This window comes from Carcharhinus amblyrhynchos, chromosome 4 (genome assembly GCF_965287045.1).
Source record: "Carcharhinus amblyrhynchos chromosome 4, sCarAmb.v2.hapA, whole genome shotgun sequence".
NCBI lineage: Eukaryota > Metazoa > Chordata > Chondrichthyes > Carcharhiniformes > Carcharhinidae > Carcharhinus > Carcharhinus amblyrhynchos.
In genome coordinates, this window is record NC_137327.1 from 94722802 (window position 1) to 94746276 (window position 23475).

The window sequence follows — 23475 nt, forward strand, 5'->3', positions numbered from 1 at the left end:
GCTTCACTGAAATATTGGGTGGCTTCTGGATTTGGTGCAATAAAAACTGATATGTCAAACATTAGGTGCAGCAACGTGTCACAGGTGTTTTATGGAGCTGGCCTTCCACAAAGGGAAGCATGGGCTCCATGTTGAATGCAAAGCCCTGCGCAAAGTTGGTGCTGAATACCTCCATAACATTGACCACATTTAAAGATATGTTCACTGACCTTGACTATTCGTGTGGGGCACTGCATCCACATACATTGGGGCTTGATTCCTGGCATTGGCTGACATGGATATGTAGTTCCATTGCTCTCACAAACATTGTCTGGAGGGTGTTCACACTCCCAGTGGATAGATGTCATCTCTCTTCCTCCTGCACCAAATTATCAGAAACCTTGAAGACTATTGTCTGCCATCTTTTGTCATTCTTCTTTCTGGGCCATTGTAGAAGCAGTTGTCAAACAACTTTCAGCAATTGCTGCACCAGAAAATACACACTCTTGAAGAAGTGCACACTGGTTTAAGTAGCACTGGCAGGTTTTTGACTTGAATGAACCTTTTGCAGTTTTACAGCTCCTACTCAGGCCTGCAGACATTCAACGCCACTAAGCATTCTTGGTGCAGACTGAATGTTGCAATCATTTTAATTGCCAAGAATGGGCACAGGGTGATCCAACAATGTGATTCCTGTGCATGTTTGCGCACCCTGACCAATTTCATGGCCATGGACTGTAAACTGAGGTAGCACAAATTACGCTGATGGCAATACACATTGAGGACTTGGGAAAGGACTGTTCCACTGTACATAGATGACAGCACAGAATGCCTGGGGTTTGAGTGTAAGCTTGTTTGAGCCAAGTATCAGAATGGCAGAGGAAGTGTATAAGAAACATTTGTTTCATATATCGCTGCACTTCTTTGGGCCGTGTTTGAAAAGAAGTGATTTAAGATTATGTGGCATGGATGGATCTGCCTGACAGGATTGCCTCAGTACATGTTATGTAACTTGAGATTGTTCAAGCAGGAAGCTTCACCTGGACTGGACATAAATGTAAACATAAATATATGAAAATATGCACAACATGTACTGAATAACATGGTCAGACAAGATGAGCAGGATATGCCCAAGGCCAATCTACCAAGGGTCATTTGTTACAAGTGACAGTAACTTGCTTTAGTTTAAAACTCGTTTTGATTTATGTCACTCCTAAAAGGTAACATAGTTAAATAGGTTTGCAATCTGATCATAAATGTCACTCCTAATCTTTCATCAATATTCATAGCTCTGTGAAGGACACATCACATGACATAAGTCGACCCATATTGAGAGCTTCATCAGGCCTGCATATGTGTACGTTGTACAAATCTTCACATTCTCCCTATCAAGCTCTCTGTTTATCCAACTATCCTTTTCACCAAATCTTAGAAATACTTATATTGAAGGAGACCATTTAGTCTTTTTTTTTAACCTCTCACTCTGTTTCACTTCCCAACTTAAAATCTAACATGAAATTCTTCATTTTGATTGTGATAATATTGTGAAGTAAGTAAAAAGGAACTAGATGGTGCAACTTTTGCTTTGATGTGGGAGATAAATGTAAAGAGCTTAGGGCCATGAATTTCCTCTGCAATTTGCCTGAAATCACAGGGGGACAAGGAAAAGGGTGAAAGAAAATATCAGTGGTGGGGCTGATTCCAGCATCACCATCTGACTTTTACTTCTAGTCTCTGTCCACATTTCATTTGTACTATCATTGGCCTTTTTCTGGTCAATGCAGCCACCTACCACCAGTGGGAATCAGCAGAACCCAGATTCCTAGTGGAATTTCCATCCATCCACGTGTATTACTCTCACTGCTTGGAGTCCGAACAGGGAATTTTAGTAAGAAAAGTGATCACAGGATCTCAGGACCTCCCGTTGAGGGAGAGTATTTTGTAGTATATTCCTCCTCTCCTTCTGGCAAAGACCTCATTCTCTATTGACATGATAGCTAATTCCTTTACATTTAGTCACATTAAGTTACAATGGCATTTCACAGCTGAAGGCTCCCACTTGGCTACACCCAGGCAACTGGCAATGTTGGAGCATCGGGTGCCCTGCCCCACTGGAATACCACTGATGAGGACAATTCTGCTTTAAATGTGTCTTAGAATTGATCTGGATGGTTTCTGTGAGCTAAGAAAGACAAGGGAATTTATAGGAGGATACCAAAATATACAATTAATGCAATCTGCAATGCTTTGGGCCACGATTCTCTCATCCTGCTGTGCTACTTTTTTATTAGGAAATCAGGAGAGAGGCTTAAAGATCATTTATATGGTCACTGGAACATAATTTAAATGTAATTAGCAGGCCTGGGACTGAAGTCTCCAAGCCAGCTAGCATCTCTATCCCAGCTGGAGTGCTTCATTCCAGTGGGGTTTAAAGTAGTCCCTACTAACGAGGAACTAAGCAGCCTGACCCCACTGAAGTGAAGGAGAGGGCAATCAGGCTCCTCAAAGGGTTGAGTGGCAGGAAAGGCAGGATGTCCCTGGGCGCTGGCACCCTGGCAGTGCCAGCCTGTGCCCCCGACACTGCGGGGGGGGGGGGGGGGTGGTGGTGGTCAGGACAGCGGGGAAGCTTAGGACCGTGGGGGTAGGGAATCGGCGGGGGGGGGGTGCGGGGGGGGGGGCGGCTGGAGATCGGGGTGGGCCAGGGGAAGGGGTAGTTCAGGCTGGCCTGGGAATGGTCAGGAGGGCCTATGATTGGGCTGTTGGGAGCTCCTTCAGTGCAAGAGCTGCGGAGCCAGCAATCAGTAGGCCATTGGTGTGCATGCTCCAATCTCGGCACTGACAGGTCGATGCGTGCACAAAGGCCAGCTCAGCGCACTGATTTCAGCCTTCCCAGTAGGGATAGGCCCCCCCCTCCCCATTAATTTTTTATGATATTCACATTGGTGGCCCCTGCAGTGCACAGTGTGGGAGATTCTTCTCTGAATTCTCACTGAAAAAACAGTATGAATGACTCCAGTTTTCACACCAATTCGACACTTAGAATTTTTTGACAGAATTCCACCCTTGGTCACCAAGTAGCATTACTCAAAATGTGTTGCTACACTTACACATAAAAAGATTCTAATCATACTTGCTGGGAGAAAAGTCCAGGGTAAGAGGAATGATGTCAACTTTTTTTTAATGCTTGCTTTTTTCCTGTTTGTTCCACACCTTTCCTAAAAATGTCTGTTGATTTTTGGCCAATTCTACATTTAGCAACAATTCCCTGCTCATCAAAGTGCCATTCTCCACATCAGCAAAGATAGTCAGTGTTGGAAGATATCACAAATGAAGGATACATTCTTCTGTCACATTTATATGCATGCAATTTCCAACAACAACTATTACTTGTATTTATAAAGTAATGTTATACAGAAGGTTTCTCAAGTCATGTCATAGAGGTTTAGACTGGAATTCTCTGACCTCGCATCCCCCCAGCTGGGATTTGCACCAAATTCTCCATTCTCACCAGCAGCAACAGTGGGGCAAGCGAGAATGGAGAATTCTGGCCATAATCAGGCAAAAAAAAATCCAAACAAAGGAGATACTAAGAGAGGTGAAAGAAGTGGGCTAACAGAAAGTCTTAAAAGACGATGGGGAGATGGAGAGGCAGCGGGGTTTATGAAGGGAATTCCAGAATGTGGAACTTATACAGTTAAAGACACGGATGCCATGCTGAGTTGAAGGGAGTGGAATGTATATAAAAGACCATTGTAACAGGAACAGAATGTTTGGGGATGAATAAGGATTGTAGTGCTGAAGGGATTGTCAGATCACGATTTGGAACTGGAACATAAATGATTTTGCTTCTTTCTAGCCCCAGGGATTTTAGCTAAATGTCGTCCCTCAAGTGCCATTCCAAAGGGATGAGCTAATTCAGCACACATCAGGAAACTGCATAAGGCTTGAGCTGATGCATACATAATTCTGAGCTTCTGAGTTCCAGACAAAAGCTTGAAAGTCTGTTATAAACATTATCCACCTTTGCAGCATATCTTTGGCCTTTGATATCATTTGATTGGATTTACATAAGAACATAAGAAATAGGAGCAGGAGTAGGCCATCTGGCCCTTCGAGCCTGCCCCGCCATTCAATAAGATCATGGCTGATCTGTCGTGGCTGATCTGTCGTGGCTCAGTTCCACTTTCCCGCCCTCTCCCCATAACCCTTAATCCCCTCTCTTATCAAAAACCCATCAACCCGCTTCTTAAAAATATTTAGCGAGGCAGCCTCCACCACTTCAACGGGCAGAGAATTCCAGAGATTCACCACCCTTTGAGTGAAGAAGTTCCTCCTCAACTCCGTTCTGAACCGCCCCCCCTTTATCTTGAGGCTGTGCCCCCTAGTCCTACTGTCTTTTTTGAGCGGGAAGAGTCTTTCCACCTCTATCCTATCCATCCCATTCATCATCTTATACGTCTCAATGAGATCTCCCCTCATTCTTCTAAACTCTAACGAGTACAAGCCTAGTTTATTCAGCCTCTCCTCATAGCTCAACCCCCTCAACTCCGGTATCAGCCTAGTAAACCTCCTCTGCACTCCCTCCAAGGCCAAAATATCCTTGCGCAGGTGCGGCGCCCAAAACTGCACACAGTACTCCAGCTGCGGCCTCACCAATGCCCTATACAGCTGCAGCAAGACCTCCCTACTTTTATATTCAATCCCCCTCGCTATGAAGGCCAGCATCCCATTCGCCTTCCTGACCACCTGCTGCACCTGCAGGCTGGGTTTTTGCGACTCATGCACAAGGACCCCGAGGTCCCTCTGCACCGTCGCCTGCTGCAGTTTTTCGCCACGTAAGTAATAGTCCTTCCTACCATTCTTCCTACCAAAGTGGACCACCTCACACTTGCCAACATTAAATTCCATTTGCCATTTCCTGGCCCATTCGCCCAGCCTATCTAGATCCTTCTGCAGACTCTCCACACCCTCCGCACAATTTGCCTTTCCCCCAATCTTGGTGTCATCAGCAAATTTCGACACCCTACACTCGGTTCCCTCCTCCAGATCATCTATATAAATGGTAAATAGCTGAGGCCCCAGCACCGACCCCTGGGGCACCCCACTAGTCACCAACTGCCAATCCGGATAGCACCCATTGACCCCCACTCTTGATTTATCATTGTCACATGTATAAACATACAGTGAAAAGTATTGTTTCCTGCACGCTATACAGATAGAGCATACCATTCATAGAGAAGGGAAGGAGAGCGTGCAGAATGTAGTGTAACAGTCATAGCTAGGATGTAGAGAAAGATCAGCTTTATGCAAGGTAAGTCCATTCAAAACTCTGACAGCAGCAGGGAAGAAGCTGTTCTTGAGTCAGTTAGTATGTGACCTTAGGCTTTTATTTCTTTTTCTCAAGGGAAGGAAGTGAAGATAGAATGTCCAGGGTGCATGGGGTCCTTAATTATGCTGGCTGCTTTGCTGAGACAGCAGTAAGTTTCGACAGAATCAATGGATGGGAAGCTGATTTGCATGATGGATTGGGCTACATTCATGACCTTTTGTAGCTTCTTTCAGTCTTGAGCAGAGCAGGAGTCAATCCAAGCTGTGATACAACCAGAAAGAATGCTTTCTATAAAGCATCTATAAAACTTGGAGAGAGCCGCAGCTGACATGCCAAATTTCCATAGTCTTCTGAGAACGTAAAGGGGTTGGTGGGCTTTCTGAACTATAATGGTGGCATGAGGGAACTAGGACAGGTTATTGATGATCTGGACACCTAAAAACCTGAAGCTCTCGGCCCTTTCTACTTCATCCCCTTTGATGTAAACAGGAACATATTCTCCTCTGTACTTTCTGAAGTCAATGATAATCTCTTCCATTTTGTTGACATTGAGGGAAAGATTATTATCGCTGCCCCAGTTCACCAGATTCTCTATCTCATTCTTGTACTCTGTCTCATCATTGTTTGAGATCTGTCCCACTACGGTGGTGTTGTATGTTGATTGGCCATGGAAGATTGCCCCTTAGTACAAGGGGACTAGCAGGATACATATGTGAGGTTAGAAGGTAGGGGCTAACTGGGATTGTGGTTGGTACAGGCTTAATGGGTTAAATGACCTCATTCTGCACTGTAGGGATTCCATGATTCTTGTATCTACCCACTCAAGATTTTTATATATTTTAATAAGATCACCCCTCATTCTGCTAAGAGGAGAGGCTGAATAAATTACAATTGTTTTCACTGGAAAGCCAAAGGCCAAGGGAAGACCCTGATAGAGGACTACAAAATTATGAGAGGCATGGACAGGGTGGATAGTCAGAGGCTTTTCCAAGCGTTGATGTGTCAATTACAAAGGGGCATAGGTTCAAGATGAGAGGGGGAAAGTTTAAGGGAGATGTGCGGGGAAGTCTTTCACACAGAGAGTGATGGTGCCTGGAATGCGCTGCCAGAGGAGATGGTGGAAGTAGGCAAATTAGCAACATTTAAGAGGAACCTGGCTGGGTACAAGAATAGGGAGGAAATAGAGGGATACAGACCAAATAAGGGCAGAAGGTTTGCTTTAATTAGGGCTTTGTGATCAACATAGGCTTGTAGGGCCGAAGAGCCTGTTCCTGTGCTGTACTTTTCTAGGTTGGTCTTTGTTAAATATTTTGACCACTCCCCCCCAAACCCCCACCATATCTTCAAATTTATCTGATATCTTCAAATTTATCTTACGTTTGTATTCTCTGCCCCTTCCCGCCACACTCTGGTTATCAAACACTACTTTACTCTATTACCTTGTTGTTTCCCTTTGATTTCTCTCATCTCCTCTTGCATGATCCCTTCCATCCATTACTTAGTTTAAAGCCGTCTCTAAAACCCTAGTTATGTGACTCACTAGAATACTGTCCCAGCACAGTTCAGATAAAGACCATTCTACCAATACAATTCCCATTTTTCCCAATAATGTTGCCAATACCCCATGAATTGAAACCTATTTCTCCCCCATCCAGTCTTTGCGCCCCACATCTTCATTCCTCTAATCTTATTTACCCTATACCAACTAGCTTGTGGCTCAGGTAATAATCCAGATATTATTATCTTATTAACTAGTGCCATAAAAAGGTGTCTTCTCCTTGCCTCCGGTGCTGCAGCCCTGGATAGAAGGCTAATGGCAATCTGCTGTGCTGCACAGACCTCACCCGGCTTGAGTTGGCAGGTCGGGGCTGGATTTCCAGATAAGAAACTATGATCAGAGTGATCTGACTTAATTGCCACTGCATCAGAAGTTTTGGCCAACTATTAACCAAAGTAGTATCCCAATGTTCTCCTGTTGGCAAGGACATTGGAGCATGGACACATGATCATGGTACGGGCCAGGCAGGGAAGACTAATTTGATTCCCGTTCACCCCATCCTACTGGCAACAATACTGCTGTTTTAAAAATCCCTTGTCAGTACTAATCAGTAATAAGACAGTTAAACTGGTGCACACAATGTCAATAACAGTATCTGTTATAGACAGTGAATGCTAATTATTTTGAAACAAAAACATTAAAAATGTTTGTTCCTTACTCAACAAATTGCGTGAGGATCTGTAATTAATATCCATTTCTCCTGAAGCTTGATCCTATTCCCACTGACCTCTCTAAAGTTCCAGATCATGTTCTCACTGAATTATTTGAAGCTCCAACCCTGCCAAATACATGCACATCCAATTATGTGAAAATTCACATCTGTTCATAACGTTTAAAGTTAACTAAAAATTATTTACTTGTCAATTTGATTAAATAGTCTGGTAATAGATCATTTTATTCCAGTAACCATAAACGTCCTTCAGTACCAGGTACGTCCGATTCACTAATTGAGAACAAAAAGGAAGGATCTGCTCTTAAAAATCAAGCAATAATTACGCCACACATTGAAGCAAGAACTAATCTAGTTAATTTAACCTTCTGTGTCTTCTAGACCTCCACTAAAAGAGTGAGTTGCATAGTTTAACTTCAGCAAATTTGACCGCTTAAGGTTTGAGATTTTACAATGGCAAATCTGTGTGACAAGATTTTTAGACAGACACTTCCAGACAGGCATGTGCAAAAGAAAACAAGTGAATTGAAAGAAAGGCAGAACAACCAAGTGATAATACAACCTACCTTTCCTGTGTAGTGTATTTCAAACATTTTCTTTTTTATTGCTGAAAAAGCACTGTTTTCCCAATGAAGAGAATCGATTTAATACAAAGAACACAAGGGTGTGAGGGGATCTACAGTATTGGCAATCTCTTTGAATATACTGGTCCATTAGAACTAGATAGAGACTTTGAAGTTAAATTGAAGCACATCTGTGTTGTTCTAGAGATACCAGCTTTTCAACTCTAACCAGGTGATGTTTGAGCACAGCATATTGCAATGTGAGGAAGCTGCTACAATCTCTTGCAATGATTGAATAAACAACTAATAATGGGCAGCTACATTCTGATGATTTCTGCTGTATTTTAGAGTGCCAAAATGTGTTGTACCAAAATGCAACATTTGAAGAAGTGTTCAAAGAAAATTGAACTGACAATTTATCTGATTGATTGTTGCACGTTGGAGGCAATTAGCTTTAAAACAGTGAGGCAGAAATTTAAAAAAAAATTTATAGCTGAATATCAATCCATCAAAACATTCAGCCTTTGTAGAAGGTCTAACTTGGAAGTGATACTTCAAAATGCATGTGTTATGTTATGTACATTGCATGTTTGCTGTTACCTGTTAATATCATTTTCCAGAAGGAATCAATAATCCAAATGAATGAACATATTTCTTTTTCCCATTAAAAATGCCCTTTACTTCATGCAAAACCCAGAAAGCTTCAGACACTTTTAACAAGGTTAAATGCATTTTTATGTTAGTGCTGGTTTCAGGAGCATCTCTTGATGTTCCATCTCTCACTTGCATTTTAATCCGCTACAGTACTTCAATAAGTGCCACAGGCCAATGCAAAGCTAATCAAAACATCATCACCACAGCGTTGAGCAGTTTATACTGATAATTGTAGCAAAACAGGAGAACTGTGTATTTACCTGAAGCTGCTGCTTCATAACATAAAAGCTGATAAAGGAATAAAAGCAAATATTTTTCCAACAACAGCTCAGACAACTTGGAACTTGTGTTTTGAAATTGTGAACTACTATAAAGAGATTCATAATGATTGTGCCACATTTGTCCAAGAGAAAATGAGGGACAAGCAATATCTGTGTTTGTTTCTACACCTTTATTAACTTTCATATTATGAAGCAGTAGCCAACGGTGAGGGCAGAGTTCTCCTGATGTATCTTTTTTTGGGACAGCATTGATGATATTTTGATTGGTTTTGCATCCACCGGGCACCTATGTGCCACATGACATTGTGAAAACACAGAGTGATATGCTTTGCACAAGTGCTACTCCCTGTGACCTAGGCATAGGTTTGTCTCTTTATTTTTTATTTTTGAAATAAAAAAACACTAGATTTAAAATTGATAGTGCTCTCTCTTCACTAATCTAAGAACCAAAAACAGACATTCAAGTTCGCAAGAAACAGGTAGTTTATAAAAGGATTTGTTTGATGGCTGGATAAGATACATTGAGGATGTTAACATACACAGCTGACAGATGGACATAAAATTTCTATGGCATTCAGCAATTATTGAATAACTGCTGGACACAGAGAGTTCAGTATTCCATGAGTGCTAAACCATTAGACAATTTATTGTAAATTGTGATTCGGGATTGGCATCACTGTCATGGGATAAAATACAATTGTTGCTCTGACAGCTAATTCAATCTGAGAAGATGAGCAATATTATTCTCAGTAACTATGTTTCTATGTCAAGGGAAAAATGGGTTCATGATCACATAATCTAAGCTGACACATCAGCGCAGTTTACAGGGAATATTGCATTGTCAGAAGAGTCACGTATAGGGAAAATTTCAAACAAGGATTCTGTCCATCCGTTCCAGCACGTGTAAAAGATTCCTAGGCCATATTTGAAAAAGAGTAGTGAGTTACTCCAATGCTGGGGTCAGCATACCTCCTTCAGTCTTTACTGCCAAGAACAGGTTAACTGGCCATTCATCTCATTTGCTGTTTTGGCATTTTGCTGTATCCAAATTGTCTGCTGAATGTGTCTACATAACAACAGTTATTGCAACCCAGAATTAATCATTTGGTTGTAAAGAGCTTTGGCATGTCCTGAGGATGTAATAAAATGTTATGCAGTTTGATAAATATTTTAGCTTTGTCTCCTCTGAATATTTCATATGACTATAAATCTTTTAAAATAAGTATAATCTAACAATAACACAGAATTATTACATTTTGAGAATACCAGCTGGGTCGCTTTTTAGTTTTTGTGCCAAACTATTACTGTGTTTACAGCTTTGACTTTCAGAAAATGTAATCATACAGGTCATTTCTCAAAGAAACAAGTGTGGTGGAATTGTGTCCATTTGTCCTATGGTTCCAGTACAGGACCTGACGCCAACACACATACATATCGTTTGGTAGCACACCTGAGCACTTCATTTAGAGGAATAACTCCTGTATAGTGATAATGCTTTCCAGATGTTATGTGTACCTGTGAACAAATTAACTAATCTTATCAGATATTGAGGACAAGGCAAGTTTTCTAGTGCCCTTGATCCATCATTCAAGACATGCTGGGAGCCACAAAACTTGTTTTGTGATATCAGTTGTTACGATCCATGTACAGAAAGGTAACTCTTTCAGAGGAAGGGATCCCCATGATGAAAAACCGATGCACGTTATTTCACATTTTAAAACTTTTACCACAACAATCAAACAAAAATCAACAAAATTTAAACATTAATTAACTGCTAAATTCTGGTCATCCATTTACAGGAAGCATGTAGAGGTTTTGGAGAGGGTGCAGGAGAGATTTACCAAGATGCTGCATGGATTAGAGGGTATGAGCTATTAGGACAAGCTGGACAAACTAGGGTTGCTTTCTCTGGAGTGGCAGAGGCTGAGGGGTGACCTGATTATGAAAGGCATAGATAGGGTTGATAGTAGAAAATGTGATACTAGAAGGCATGTACCTAAAATGAGAAGGGGAAAGTTCGAAGAAGATGTGAGGATCAAGTTTTTTACACAGACTGGTAGGTGTCTGGAATGCACAGCCAAGGATGGTTGTGCAGGCAGATACATAGGCGTGTTTAAGGGGCTATCAGATAAGCATGTGAGTATGGAAGGAATAGAGGGTTATGGACCAACCGAAAGCAGAAGGGATTAGTTTAATTTGGTGTCATGTTCGGCACAACATTGTGGGCTGAAGGGCCTGTTCCTGTGTTATACTGCTGTATTTTCTATAAATGATACTTCAAATCAAAGGTAAATTTCAAATTTACAGCAATGATACTTACTACTCGTAATGACAAGCACTTGAATCACTCCTCACAAAAATGTGGCACTATGAATAATCTCACAGTCCTTCCAACTCCAACACTAGTAAGCACATAGTATCTCTTACTTCCCACACAATGGGCTTGGCAGTCGGTCGGTTTCACCAGCAGCTGTATTCCACTCAAAATTCCCAGCTGTGGTCAACACTCAAATAGCACACCCCTGAAGAACCTTCCCAGCAAGGCTCATAGCAGTCTTAATGGTACATAATGTCCAGGAACTCCCTTCTCCAATTCCTGTGAATAGTCTACTTGGCTCAGGCAAATTTGAAAGTCCAGCAATCTTGTTTTTGTCCCTTTCCAATTGTATAATATAGGATCTGTTCTGTATTGCTGGATCTGAGGTCAGCTGTAACCTGATCTCCAATTAGCTTTGTATTTACCCTTTGCTTTTTAGCTTTCATCGCCACAGTAACTACAGATCAGAGGGGCATTTATTAGAACTAAAATGCTTGCTAGGAAGTCCAATTACATCCTTTTAGAATACTCCTCAATTTCACTTTGGACTGAGTGCTGTACTTGGTTGAAGTCATCAGGTTACATTATAGCTTCATTTGAAGCAATTTTTAAAAGCGGCATCTCAGCCTTTTGGCTAAGATGCAAATGAGATCAAGCCTTGGAGGAGGTGCAATGCCCACTCCAATCAACTTGGATCACATAGATCGAGCCCAAGAGGTGAGAGCCCTCTCATGTCAGCTTGGATCGGGAATGTCTCAACTTGATGAGACTCCGAATTGGGCTTGATTGGACTGAATTGGATATATAAACAGAAAAAAGGGAAACCACATGTTAAAAAAAGTTTTCTCCTCTCAAAGCACAAGTGTTATGATAGAGTAAAGGGATGCGTGTTACTGTTGTTCTGTACTTAATGGAACTTAATTCTGCAGTGCATATGAAACTGAATGGCATCAGGCAAGAATGATCTCTTCCATTTTTCCCAGCATTTCTACCGAAGGTGAAAAACTCATTTATACAGCATTGCCTCAGGAATGTGCCAAAAAGCTTTGCAAAAACAAATTACTTTGAAGTGCAGTTACAACTTGGATGTGGGCAACTGAGGCAGCTATTTTATACTTAACAATGCCCAGAAACAGCAATGAGAAAGTGATTCGTTAACTAGTGAAAATTTAGTGATGTTGGTTCTGGACTGGATGTTGACCAGGACATAAGAAGGGCCAGAATCCTCCTCCCATCCACATCCCTCCCCCCACCCCACCCCACCACCACCGCCACCGCCATGGGAATCGGAGTAGGCGAGGAGCGGACAATGGGAAGATCCATTGATCACTGGTAGAACTTCATATTTTCAGGATGAGCAAGGCCATAAAATCCCAGTCATAATCTCTCTGCTCTTCCAGCGCATTTCGATGTTTAACATCCACATATACCACCTGAGAAATAATAGGTTTCAGTTCAATGTGTTATCTGAAACAGCCTGTCAACAGTACTACACTCCCTCAATTCTCACTGAAAGAGCAATCTGAAATGGAACCTGAATCTGCAATCTTCTGAGTCAGAGGAAAAGCATTATCAAACCTGAAACACACAGGCCGTGCAAAATGCCAAACAGGAGCAAACTGTTTCCTTTTATCTGTTGTATACTATTCACATACAGGAGCTACAGGAACGAACATACAAGCCATTTCAGGCCAGGTAGGAGTGAACTGTTCCCTTTTTACTCTTTATGCGTTAGTGAATTATTCTCTTTTATCTGATGTGCCAGTAAACAAACTGATGCTGGGACATGCAACAAAATGGTGCTAACCAGGGGTGCATTGTTTACCCTTACCCAGTTGATCTTGTAGTTGAGCAGATACAAAAAGAAACAAACTATATAAAATAATTCTAAGCAAGACATCTCCCTTTGCTTAGTGTAGATTGCATCCATACATGGATGAGCACCAAAACAAGCATAAGCATCCCAATATTATATGTGTAATCATTACATACTCTCTCCAAGTTACTTGTAACCCTATAAGACTATGTGCCTCTGGGTCAGCATTCCTAGATTAACAGCTTCAGGATGTTAACCAGCCCAGAGTTCAGTGTTTACTCTCAACTGATTGCTGTCCAGAAAACGAAGGTAAAGAAATGATATTAGAAGACATGGGAAGCCTTTAGGAAATTAGAATTGATCTCGTAGTTTGTTTTTTCCTTTGTCTGCCTGTTGGAAAGTGTTTTGCCTTCCACTTGGCAACTAACCACAGTAGCATTCAGGAGTTCATCGTTTGAGGACTGACAGGCACAGATTTTACTTCACAGCCCAGCATGTGCTAGCATTCTGGAGTGGGCCTGAAGGAAGACACTATGGGGAATTTTGACCCTGCACAAACAAATGATTAGTACTTACATCCTTCCAATGATGTGATTAAATTGCTATGTTCCATCTATTTTGTTCTATATGCTGAACAGCATGTAAGCATCAACATTCGTGATATCCTCTTCCAGGTACTCTCTGGGGTCAGATATGAGTTCAAGGGTTCAAAGCAAATTTGCAGCAGATGTGGTGTGTTGTGACTTTGAATCAATTCCGGTTGCTCTGAGCAAATGAGTAAGGTGAAAGGCCATTGAATATCAGTTACTCCAAACATCCGTCTATTGTGTAGTCACGTCTGTGACCACCAGAAGCAGCTGAGGCAAACTGTGTTTGTGTCATGACTCTAAAAGGCCAGCCAACATCACAGGCCTCAGCCTGAACAGCATTAACTCCAGTGAATCAGACGCCACCACAAATTTCATCCCTCGGAGGCTTTTACTGTGCTCGAGCCTCTGGATAATCAATAAACTAAATTCAAACCCTTTTATATGTGTGCCGCCACGTATCACATTTCATCAAACTCAGTTACATCAGTAATATGTTTGGCTTATCAATGTGCAGATAGGCAACATTGGCTTTACTGTCTTCTTTACCTTCACATCTCTGTCTGAAGGCTGGTCCTTTGCGATTATTCACCAAATCCTGGCATTATGCCATGATTTTTATTAGTACAAGTGTGAAGAGGCAAGCCCTGAGTCTATTTTAGCCTGATTGGGATAAAATCTTGTGCTAATCCTGTGTTCATCTGATCCGGGTACTAGTCATCTAGCCAAATGACCAGTTCCCCCAGGTTTTACCTATGAAAGAAAAAATTACGCTTAAATTATAAATAGGAATTACTGGAAATTAAACAGGTATTTTGGTCTCAGGTGTGTTGCCTTTTTCATTGACTTGACAACTTACATTTATAAAGTGCCTTTAATTTAGCAAAACTTCTCAAAGTGCTGCACAGGAGCAAGATCAAACAAAAATTGACACCCAACCACACAAAGAGATAAAGGGTATGGGAAAGAGGCAGGTTTTAATGAATGTCTTAATGGAGAAGGGGTGGAGTAATGTGGAGGGTAAAGGAGAATTCCAGAGCCTAAGGCCCAGAAAACTGAAAGCATGGTACAAGGTACAAGGGACCATTATTGGAGGATCACAGAGGTTTGTAGGGTTCGAAGAAATTAGAGACAGAGAGGCACAAAGCTATAAAAGGATTGGAAAAGAAGGATGATCATTTTAAAACTGAGGTGTAGGCCTATGCACAAAGGGGTGATGAATGAATAAAACTTTGTGAAAGTGGGAAGACAAATAAGAGTTTTGGATGAGTTCAAGTTTATGCAGACAGAAGGTCTGTGAGGAGAGCCGGCAAACAGAGACTACCATTCCTGCTGTGATTACTGGGACTCGACACCTGCCAACCATTTGATTGGCCAGCAGCTCTCAGAGGCAGGACTTCTTTCACCACAATCAAACGGAGGCAGACTGAACCCCAATTTTCAATAAGGAAAGAATGGTGGCGAGGTGATCACCTCCACATAAATTTCCAGTAAATGGCATTGGTATTTCTAATACGTAGTTGAAGGAATATTTTGTAATGACCTCAATAAAGCCCATGAGGTTGGCCTCTTAGAGTATGAGCTCCCTGATTCAGGTAATGATTGCCTGCCCAGTCAGGGAGTCTCACCTGTGTATACTATAAGGAGTGCCAGGCCTGCTGACACTCTGGAATCTGACTTTGTATCTAAAGCATTCTTAGGAGTGGAGACAAGTTTGTCAGTAAAGAGAATCTGGTGAAGACACACCAGCCTCTGAGGACTTACAACAAATAAGGCAGGTAGGAGTTAGTAGTCTTTTTAATGATATTTTTATGATGTTTGTTGTCTTTTAATGCCAAGGCCAAGTTGCAATGATAGCTAATCTTTTCCAGAAAAAGTTAAGGTTATGATTGCTAAATAATGTGGCTGTTAAATAATATGGTTAAGGAAGCTGTGATAAGGACAAAAGTTCAGCACTTAAACATGATTTGTCTGACACTTTATGGTGAAATAGAAATTACATAGTATCGTAGTTTATAATGTGTTGAAGTTTAAGGAACAAGTCATTGCGTGGAGAAGCAAACTGATAGTCTAACTATAAATATCAATGCCTTAGAGAACACAAAAGTGGTTACGCACCTTGTAAAATGTTTAGAATTTGTTGTACTAGGAAATTACTTGAAATGCTACGCAGGATTGTGACCTTTGAAATCTTTTACAAGAACTATTGAGAAGAACAGGAAACCTGTGAAGGTCTGTGGACTCAAATGTAAGGAGGTTATGACTTCAGACTAAGAATCATGTAAGAGAGATTGGGTATGCCCAAACAATGCACAGCATCAGGAAAATAGGATAAAAGGTGAAGCACTTTGAGACATTAGTGAATACCAATAGAAGAAGATTCAAAGATCATCAGTCAATAGAACACTTGAAGTAATAGTACCACAGCTGTCTGGGAGGCAAGGACTGAAGTCATGGGTGATACAGCTATGTATCACTGCCAATGTGAAAAACTGCAGAGTTTAACTTGTGTTAGTTAATAAATTTATTGACGCTCATAATCACAATCTATATCTGTGGCAGTAATATGGAAGGTGGACTGGTCATTAATCAGTCACAAATGAGTTTCAAATCTATGAATCTAACAGGTACAGGGAGGCCTTAGCCTAGTGATATTATCACTATTATTCCAGAAACCCAGAAAATGATCTGAGAACCCCGGGTCAAATCCCATCATAGCACATGATGGAATTTGAATTCAATGAAAATATCTAGATAAAAATCTACTGATGACCATGAAACCATTGCTGGAAAAACCAATCTGCTTCACTAGTGTGCTTTAGGGAAGGAAATCTGCCATCTTTACCTGGCCTACAAACGACTCTGGACACACACCAATGTGATTGCTGCCCTCAGGTGACTAGGAATGGGCAATAAATGCTGGCCAGCCAGCGACAGCCGTAGCCCATGAATAAATTTTAAAAATGTTAGAATCAGAATTTACTGTTTTCAGAAACTGACTGCTTTGCATTTCTAGCGTTTTCTGTTCTCATTCCAGATATCCAGCATTTGCAATTTTTTTGCAGATTATTTTAAATTGCTAAATTCTAGGTAAGTACTTCATTTCACTCTTCTTACCTCAAATAATTTTGCTTATATTCAGCAAATGCACACTAAATCAGCTAATGAATCAGAAAGACAGGTTAAAGGTGATAAAAATTACTTGGTTCCTGGATCCAGATTCTACTGCTGGGCTGACAAATATTTGAGAGTCTAAATATACTGTGGGCTCCAGTAATATTTTTAAACAGGATGACTACAGTATAAAGTGAATAGAATTTGGCACAAGTTGGCAAAATATTTGGGGGTTGGGGTGATGATGGGGCATGATGGTGCTGGAACTGAATGTAGGGAAAATTATCTGAGAATGAGGGTTAAGAACAAAAAACAAAGAAAATTACAGCACAGGAACAGGCCCTTTCGCCCTCCAAGCTCGCACTGACCATGCTGCCCGACTTAACTGAAACCCCCTACCCTTCTGGGGAGAATATCCCTCTATTCCCATCCTATTAACGCATTTGTCAAGACACCTCTTAAAAGTGACTACAGTATCTGCTTCCACTACCTCCCCTGGCAACAAGTTCCAGGCATGCACTACTCTCTGTGTAAAAAATCTCCCTCCTACATCTCCTTTAAACCTTGCCCCTCACACCTTAAACCTGTGCCCCCTAGTAATTGATTCTTCCATATGGGAAAAAGCTTCTGACTATCCACTCTGTCCATGCCTCTCATAAGCTTGTAGACTTCTACCAGGTCGCCCCTCAATCTCTGTCGTTCCAGTGAGAACAAACCAAGTTTTTCCAACCTCTCTTCATAGCTAATGTCCTCCATACCAGATAACATCCTGGTAAATCTTTTCTGTACCCTCTCCAAAGCCTCCACATTCCTTCTGATAGTGTGGCAGCCAGAATTGAACACTATATTCCAACTGTGGCCTAACTAAGGTTCTATAAAGCTGCAACATGTCTTGCCAATTGTTAAGGAACATTGTGCAACATTGCAGACAGGACATGAAAGTAAGGTTAAATAGGACTTCGTAAGATAAACTGCATAGAAACAGGCCATTCAGCCCAACCAGCCCATGTTGAAGTTTATGCTCCACTCGACCCTTCCCCTATCTTTCATCTAAATCTACCATCATAACAATATACTCTCCCATGTGCTTGTCTAACGTCCCCTCAAGCGCATCAAAACTCGTTGCCGCAGTGAGATGCACATTGTCACCAGTCTTTAGGTAAAGAAGTTTCTTCTGGATGCCCTATTCTCAGTAATAAAAGCAAATTACAGCGGATGCTGGAATCTGAAACCAAAAGAGAAAATGCTGGAAAATCTCAGCAGATCTGGCAGCATCTGTCAGGAGAGAAAAGAGCTGACATTTCGAGTCCAGACAACCCTTTGTCAAAGCTAAAAGGCACAGAAAGTGGGAGATATTTACACTGCAGGGTGAGGGAATGAAAGATGACTCATAGCCACAGAAACCAGGAAAACCAGCTAATAGCTGTCCACAGAGAGAATAAAGGGTGTGAATGGCCAAATGGCAGAGAAGCTAAAATGAAGATCTTGTGGGGGAGGGGGGGGGGCAGAGAGGAGGGGATGGGTGGGATGGAGGTAAAATTTAGAAAAGGAGAAGCAAAGTTAGGGAAGGGGCATAAAGGAGGGAAATAGAGTGGGAAGAAAAATGGTCCTATACTCACTAACTATCTTATATTGTGGCCTCCAGTTTTACTCTTCCCCTCAAGAGGAAATATTCCCTCTGTATCCACTCTATCAAAACATTACATCATTTCAAATATTTCCACAATATTAGACCACCCATTTGCCTTCGTTTTGCAAAAGAGACCCAAAAAAGGCCTGCAATCCTTTCCTGACACGAATACCTACAAACTTCTGGTGTCATCCTCATAAATCTTCTCTCCATCCAATCTGGTGCCTCTATAACCCTTTTATAAGACGACGATCAAAACTGCGTGTGAAGTTATGTAAGTGTGGTCTAACCAAAGTTCAACGAAAGTTTAGAGTAACTTCCCTACATTACAATTCTATATTTAACCTGAGCAAAATGTACAAGATGTACAAAAAGATCTTTTCATTCAACAGACTTAGCTGTTATCCTGATTACCAGGAAAAAAATGGTGAATCAGCCTGCAGCACCTGGTGATAGTTTCCTCTTAGCCAAAGGCAAGTTATTAATATTCAAGAGAACCATTGGCACCATTAACAACAAAATGAATTTCCCACCGGATAACAAAAGGAAAGCTGAAATTCCTATCAATTCATAAGACATCGTTTTATGATCGCTTTGATGGCAGGTTTGCAGATTGGGCTGTCTGTAAATTCCCCAGACTAGATTATTTGCTCAGGTTAAGCTCCCCCACATACTAAAGTGTAAATTTCAGGGGAAAGCCCACCTCTGCTTGACCAATTCATCCTGCTCTAATTCTCTGTGCAATGGCCCTTTAACTATTATATAGGGATGGAACTTCCATCCATCTCCAGAAGGAAATCCCACCTCATAAATTTGTCAACAAGTTGTGTACCATACACAGGTTCCATATCCACAGCTAGCATTGCAGGAGGCCCACCACCATCTTTGTCCTTGAGCCCCTCTCACCAGCGGTACAATTGTGGCTTGTGGGAAACAATCCTTAAGTGGGCATTCAAAGGCATCATGAGGGTGGTTGAACTGCCCTGGGCTTTGACCAATCCTCCATAAAAACGTGGACAGGTTGTGGGTGAGTGGAAAGGACACAATTTTAAGGGTGGCAAGGAAGTCATGGATGCACTGCCCATCTATGACCCATTAAGTGGGCAATCGATGTTCAATTAAGGGTCTTGTTCCACTAATGCTCCAATTTAATGCTTGGTAAGAGAGGCCTATGCTCAACATCATCAGAACTCGAAAGGTCAACTCTTTTCTTTCCTTATAATTGCTGCCAAATCTACTGAGATTTTCCAGATTTTCTCTTCTGTGCTGAGTGTGTTGTCTGTGAGTGTTATCCTTGTGGTTTGCTGGTCAGTAAAAGGGGGATGTCTACCTCCTTTCTTAGCCCCCTGTGCTAATCAGAGTCCCTGCCACAGGATAGTCTAATTAGAATCTCTGTCCCAGCCCTGGTGAAATCCTGGATGTCATTGGGTTTGGAGGCAATGTGAGCAACAGGCTGTGCCAAAAAGCCAGGCATTGCAGCGCTGGGCCTTGTTGCTTTCTTCTTCACCTGAAAGCAGCTGTGGGACAGCAGGCCTGACCAGTCACACCGCTGACTATTCAGCAGCAGCCTTCTCTTTTTCATAGAATCCACTAGCGTTCACATGGAACTGTTGAACATAGAAAATAGGAGCAAGAGGAGGCCATTCAACCCTTCGAGCCTGCACCACCACTCAATATGATCATGGCTAATCATCATGCACTTTCAGTATCCCATGATGCCTTTGAATGCCCACTTAAGGGTTGCTTCTCACCAGTCACAATTGTACTGCTGGTGAGAGGAATTCAAGGGCAAGGGTAGAGTGGGGTGGGGTGCAGGACTGCGGGAAGGGAGTAGGGGTAGGGTGGTTAAGTCTGGCAGATCACCCTGCTTGGGCCTTGGGTGAGAAAGCTGCACCACTAACCTTCGCTTTTCAGTTGATCTCAGCTGACGAACTAGGTGCAAATTAAATATTACAGATCACCTCAGTGGTTTTGGTCTTGGCAAAGAGAAAACTGGATAAGATTTCCACACTTAGTTATTTTTCGGGGAGCGCTGCTGGAAATTGCACACACCAGACCTCTGTGTAGGCAGGATCAGGTTCAGCTGCAATGCTCACCTTAGTCAAACAACCAGCCAACAACCTAAAGTCACATGAGGAATGGGTGTTGTCAGGGATCAGGAAATCCAGTTATAAAGAGAATGCAAGAAGTTAATTTGAGCTAAGAGCCCAAACCAATGTTCATTTAATAGAGGCCTTCAGAATTATGAAGATTTGTGATGCGGTACATGAATGGTTTTCAATGATCTGTAAAATAGTAACAAGTGACCACAAATGTGAAGTCATCATAGAAAGGTTTGGAAAAATTAGAAAGAACATGATCAGAATATGTAAATTCCCTGCAACCTCATGTTAAGACAACAATATATTTTTTAATGTAATTAGGTAGTTCCTTTAAGATAATTAATGTTAAAATATGTGGGGCCATGCAGATGAATGGCTAGTGGTTCATATGGGGAAAAGATCTGTACAACTTGATGGGCCAAATGGCCTCTAACATACTATAATTTTAGCAGTTTGTCAAGTTTATGAGAGATTTTTCAATAGGCTCTATTCAATTAATGGACATGGAATAAATGTAACTGAATGCACAATGGACAAAGATCCCAATTAATGTGACAGATCTCCCTCCATTTAGCTTACTAGCTGATTTTCCAAGCAGGCTTAGAATTAGAAACAACAGCCAGTTAGCAATTAATTATGTTTAAAATTATCGTGCAATTGCATTACTTATATGTCCATGGATCCTCAGTGTTTTTGCCAGTGGTTTCAATCATGCACCCAGCCATAAATGAGTGTCCACCAGCTACCCACGACTCCACACCTCTCAGGGCTGCATCTATCTGTGTGTGTGATTTAAAGATTTTACAGAAAGATTTGTACTAGCACTTTTTAGGATAATTCTGCATCTTTTCTATCTTTTTGGTAGAAGTAGAGAAGCAGTAGAGAAGCAATGCCAGGTACCACTTCCCACCTACGTTAACTGGCAGCTTTGCTACGACCATACAAAACAGTCTACACAGGCTCCAGGTCAAGCCAACCAGATGTGCACTCCACGTCAAGTACACTTGAAAGTTTTAGCCTGGCCCAAGGAGCAGGAAGTGCATTAACAGTCAGGCAGATATTTATCAAGCTTCAAACTGCTGCCACTTAATTGGAAAATCTACTCAATTTCTTCTTATCCTTGATTCTTTTAAGGCATTGAAAAATAAGTTTCATGTTTGATTATCCTCTCCTGCCACCTAGTGTAAAACAGAGGTAACTGACGTATCTGTTGAGTTAACAGAATATAAAGTTGTATTAAATAACATAACAATAGACTGTCCTAAGAGATGGCTATTAAAAACCATAGGTTATGCACTGCATCCTGGTGGCTGCTGAAAGAAATTTTAATGAGGATCAAACCTGTCACTTTGGCTGAGTGGTATCACTTTCCATCTTCGAATCAGAAAGTGGCGGACTCAAATCCCACTACAGATTTCAGCACAAAATCTGGAGGCAGGTTTTAAGAAGTGTCTCAAAGGAGGAAAGCGAGTTAGAGAGGCAGAGAGGTTTAGGAAGGAAATTCCAGAGCTTTAGCAGCCAATGGTAAAGCCACCAATCGTGATGCAATTAAAATTAGGGATGCTCAAAAGACTGGTATAAATAACCTGGAGGTTTTTAGGGCTAGAAGATATTACAGAAATAGGAAGGGACACTCCCACAGAGAAAGGGATTTATTAACAAGGATGAGCATTAAAAATGGATGTTTTAAACTGGTCACCAGTGTAGATCACTGAGCACAGGACTTAGGAATGAATGATATTTGGTACAAGTTACATCATGTCCAGCAGAGGGTTTGATGACCCAAGTTTATGTGGGTTGAATGTGTTGGAAGTCAAGTCTGAAAGTAACAAATACATGGATTAGAGTTTCAACAGCAGGAAAGATGACAGGAGGCACAGCAGAGACAGGTACAGGTGGAAACAGCTGGCCTTAATATCTGGTTCAAAGCTCATCACGGGTTTACCAAAAGTCTAGGTCAGTCTCAGGCAGTTTCCGGAAAGGGACGGTATCAGTGGATTGATACTCTCCCATTAATAAAAGAGGCAGTTTGCAGCTCCTTCAGTGACCCTACTAGATAACATTTTAGTCCTACAGGTTTGAAACAGCAATACCCTAGACAATGGAATGAAAACAAATACAATACAAACATCAAAAACGTTTTTGTGTTCGTCATTCACCCCCTCCCCACGAAAAAAAACAGAAATAACAAAAGCTGTGCAAGTCTTCCACCACCAAAAATCTCAGTAGATTAGAATGGCAAATAATGGAAGTTCCTCTGTACACAAGGATTGTCTAACTTTTACAAATGCTCACATTTTAAAATGGGACTGCTAACAAATTATGAGAACAATTTTAATTACAAACTGTTAAAATTTTCCTAAACAAATTAGAATTTTATTTCACAAATATTATTTTAAAGTTTAATGCAGGTGCATATATCATTTTTGATTCAAATTAAGGTTTAATTTGTAGATAGAATATTATTTCGTAATGTTTATATTTGCAGTATTGACAATTAACACTGCTGACTAGCCACAACTAACTATTATGACACAGTTTTAACCACATGCACTAATTTTAGTGGAAAAATGAATTGCAGGCACTCACACAGTACACTTTTTGGTTATTTGTTCAAAGCATGTGGGCTTTACTGATTCAGCTAGTGTTTATTGCCCGTCCTAATTACCCTTGACAACATAAGAAATAAGAAATAGGAGCAGGAGTAGGCCATCTAGCCCTTCGAGCCTGCCCCGCAGAGAAGGCATTGGTGAGTTGCTCATTTGAACCACTGCTGTCCATATGCTACAGGTACATCCATAGTGCTGTTAGGGATGGTATTCAGGATTTTGACTCAATGACAGTGAAGGAACAGCAATATGTTTCCAAGTCAGGA